Genomic DNA, 4,574 nt, shown 5'->3' with positions numbered 1-4,574 from the left:
CTGCTTAATTAAAGGAAGAGTATGCATCAACTGTGCCACTTGATGGTATAAAAAAATATTTGGGAAGCCAATCCCTCCTTCTTTGTACTTCAAATACAAGAGATCCTGGGCTATTCTGGGCTTCCTATCAGACCATATGTAGTCCCTAAAAATCTTATTCACAAGTCTAAGTCGCTGGGGGTGCATCTGTAATGGAATCATCCTCAATAGATAAACAAACTTGGGGAAAACGTATGACCTAATACAATTAACCCTACCCCACCATGATAATTGCAAGGCGTTCCATTGTTTCAGAGAGTGAGTACGTTCTCTGATCAAAGGGATTACATTAGCCTTCATTATGTTCTCTGGGTCTTTCACTATATTAATTCCAAGATATACAAATCCCTTTTTTTCCCATTTAAAAGCAAAACGTTCTTTCAGATGTTGCAGGTCTTTTTCATCCATATAGAAGGGTAATGCCATTGTTTTTTTAACATTAAGTTTATAATTTGACAAGTAGCTGTATCTTTCAATTACTTGCATGGCAACTGGAACTGACTTGATTGGGTTGGTTAGGGTTAACAAAGTATCATCGGCATATTGGCTTATTTTAAAGTCTTTATCTCTCTTTTTAAACCCTGTTAGATCCGTGTTTTTACGTATTTCATATGCTACGGGTTCAGCAGTTAAGATATACAATAATGGAGAGAGAGGACATCCTTGACGAGTACCATTTGATAACGTAAACCATTCTGACTTAATCCCCACTCCTACTATCCTACTGGATGGTGAAGAGTAACAGGCCATTATCGCCGAAAGAATCTGGCCTGAAAATCCAAAAGCTTTTAAAGTTGATTGCATAAAATTCCAACCAACCCTATCGAATGCCTTTTCTCCATCTAAAGCCATCGTTAAAAAAGGGGTTTTATTCTCATGGATCTTAGTGAATATATTTAGTATCCTCCTAATATGATTGGAGGACATCCTACCTGGTATAAAACCCACCTGATCGTCTGCAATTAGAAAATAAATTATATTCTTAATTCTTTTAGCAATGATTGAGGCATAAATGTTGTAGTCATTATTTAAAACGGCAATTGGTCGATAGTTAGTTATTTTTTCTGGATTTTTTTTATTTTTTAAAATAGGAGTAATATTAGCTACCAACATTTCCTTAGGTAATTTGCCAGTATTAATCGCTAAATTATAGCATTCTAGCATCCCCTGGGCCAGTCTAGCATTGTAAGTTTTAAAAAAAGAATCTGTAAACCCGTCTGGACCCGACGCTTTATTTTTTTTTCATAGTATCAATAGAGTCAATAACTTCTTGTAATGATATCTCTGCATTTAGTTGGTCTAATTGAGACTCATTTAGTCTAGGAATGTGAATGTTCAAGAAATAGTTGTTTATATCCTCTTGGGATGACGTCACCGATAAATTATATAGATTGTAATAATAATCTCCAAATACTGTTCCTATTTTCTTAGGGTCTAGTATGGTTTCATTTCCCTGTTTTATTTTTGTAATTAATTATTTTTTTTTTTAACTTTATTGGTTAGGATCTTATCCGCCTTATTCCCCCTATAGTAATAGTTCATTCTCATAATCTGTAAATTTCTGTTTATTCTAGATATCAAAATTTCATTAATTTTATTTTCTATAGTCTTAATTTGGTTCGACATTATTCTTGCAGGAGCAGCGGTGTTTTTTTTATAGCATTCACTCAATTCGATATATAGATTGGACAATGATTCCTGTCTATTTTTTTTATCTTTAGCTTCTAGGCTAATTAGATGACCCCTAATGACACTTTTAAATGCACACCATTTTATATCATCAGATACTTCATTATTGTCATTATCCAACCAGTACATGTCTATCGCCTTGGCAATCTGTTCCCTATTCTTTTTAGAGATTAATAGCTTATTATTTAGTTTCCAGTCTGGTCTTTGCTTTATAATATTGTTCTTTAACCCCTTAAGGACACATGACATGTGTGACATGTCATGATTCCCTTTTATTCCAGAAGTTTGGTCCTTAAGGGGTTAATTGTATTTTGACCAAATTATGGTCAGACCAAGTGACCGTAGTTATATTTGTAGATTGTACAAGTTCTAATAAGCTACGATCTCCAAATATGAAATCTATTCTTGAATATGAACAGTGCGTCTTACTAAAGCACGTGAAATCTTTCTCTGAGGGATGAAAAATCCTCCAACAATCATAAAGCGCTTCATTTTGAATTATGTTGCGAATTTTGTTTGCCAAATTAATAGCATTCCTCGAAGGGTTTATAATCTTTTCAGAGCTTCTGTCTAAATTAGGATCAATTGCCAAATTAAAATCGCCCATAACTATAGTACGTCCTTGCTTAATTTTATTTAATTGTGCAAAGAATTTATACAGAAACTGAATCTGAGACGTATTTGGGGCATAAATATTCGCGATTGTATATAATTGATCTTCTATTGTACATATGAGAATAATCCATCTACCCATTTTATCAGTTTTCACATGCTTTATAGAGAGATTTAAGACTGAAGAAAAAAAATGGCTACTCCCCTCTTTTTTTTTATTTTTAAACGAGGAGCAGACTGAGATAGTCTTTGAAACTAAATTTTGTCTTATCATCTCCTCGCCAATGGGTCTCTTGTATTCCGACAACTTGTGCATTTTCTCTTTTTACGCGTTCAAATAGTCTCCTTTTTTGTGGAGAATTCAGGCCCTGGGCGTTAATCGAAACAACGCTAATCATATATTTCTCATCCTACTTTTTCCTTTTCTTTCCTTTCCACATTCTATTATCTTTGTTTCTTTTGTACTGCCCCTTTAGGCCTAAGATCTCTCCAGAGTGGGTATCTCTTTCTTTCTTCGCTTCTAACTTGTTCAATTGAGTTACATATTTTATAGCAGACTGGGTAAACTTATGACATACCAAACAACATAAAACATTTACAAAAAACACTAAGTATAAAATAAACATCCCTTAAAGGAAGTGTGGATGGTCCTGTAATAAACCCTCTTTCACAGAACCTCCAGATAGATCCTATTCAGGATCACTATTTTGATGCTGAGCCGCCCCATCAGGGAATATTTTCAATCGTATTATATTGCCTATTGACATGGAATTATCAAATAACCAATCCTAGATAACTAATTAGGATAAATCATCATTTAGAAAAAGAGAAGAAGGCGAGAATATTTGTATAATGTTATCATATCCACTCTGAGGTGACGTTTTTCTAAACTAAAGAGGTTTAAATTTAACGTTTCTTCATAGCTGATATGTTCCATTCCTTTTATTAATTTTGTAGCCCGCCTCTGCACTTTTTCTAGTGCCATAATATCCTTCTTTAGAAGAGGTGCCCGAAATTGCACAGCAACCAGTGATTTATAAAGAGGCAAAATGATATTCTCATCCTGAGAATGAATGCCCTTTTTTATGCATGACAATACCTTACTGGCCTTGGCCACTGCTGATTGACATTGCACATTTTTGCATAGTTTGTTGTCTATAACAATTCCCAAGTCCTTTTCGTGTGTTATCTCTAATTTGCTTCCATTAAGGGTATACGTTGCATGTGCATTCTTAATGCCGAAGTGCATAATTTTGCATTTTTCAACATTAAATTTCATCTGCCATTTGATTGCCCAGTCCCCCAGTCTATCTAAATCCCTCTGCAGCAAAGTAATATCTTGCTCACATTGTATAACTTTACAGAGTTTTGTGTCATCTGCAAACACTGAAACATGTTAAATAGAAGGGGTCTCAGAACAGAACCCTGATGGACTCCACTTGTCACCTCTGTCCAGCTTGAAAATTTACCATTAATGACAACTCTTTGTACTCTATTTTTAAGCCAATGTTCTACCCAAGAACAAGAATTTTCATCAAGACCGATTTCATTGAGTTTGAACACTAATAATCTATTGTGTTCTAATCTTCATAAAACCATGCCGATTTTTGCTGATAACCATGTTCGTCTCAAGGAGTTATTGAATATTATCCCTTAATAACCTTTCAAATGTTTTACCAGCCACAGAAGTTAAGCTCACAGGTCTATAATTTCCAGGCAATGATTTTGAACCCTTTCTGAATTTAGGAACCACATCTGCCTTCCTCCAATCCTCCGGAACAGTTCCTGAAAGAAAAGAATCTTGAAAGATTAAAAACAGAGGTTCACTTATTTCTACACTTAGTTCCTTAAGTACTCGTGGATGAATACTGTCAGGCCCTGGAGCTATGTTTATATTAACTTTCTTTAGTTGCTGCAGCACTTTGTCTTGAGTTAACCAATTACAATTTTTAGGGAAAGTTTGTAGCAGCAATAATTTGCACATCTATTGCCATGGGTTCTTCCTTAATATATACGGAGGAGAAATAGTTAGTTAATGAAGACCAGGAAAAGGCAGACATTTTAAATAACACCCCATCCCAGTTTTTAGTGTACCTACATTTTTTAATTTTTTTATTTATGTACTTAAAAAAATGCTTCATTTTTTTCATTTTGAAGTTTAGCTAATCTAATCGCCGTTTTTCACACATTATTGGTTTCCTTATCTTTTATAGGATGTCTCTGATTTGTCTGAT

Source organism: Pelobates fuscus, chromosome 1 (assembly GCF_036172605.1).
Source record: "Pelobates fuscus isolate aPelFus1 chromosome 1, aPelFus1.pri, whole genome shotgun sequence".
NCBI classification, from domain to species: domain Eukaryota; kingdom Metazoa; phylum Chordata; class Amphibia; order Anura; family Pelobatidae; genus Pelobates; species Pelobates fuscus.
The sequence above is the reverse complement of the archived record's forward strand: the minus strand, read 5'-3'. Positions refer to the sequence as shown.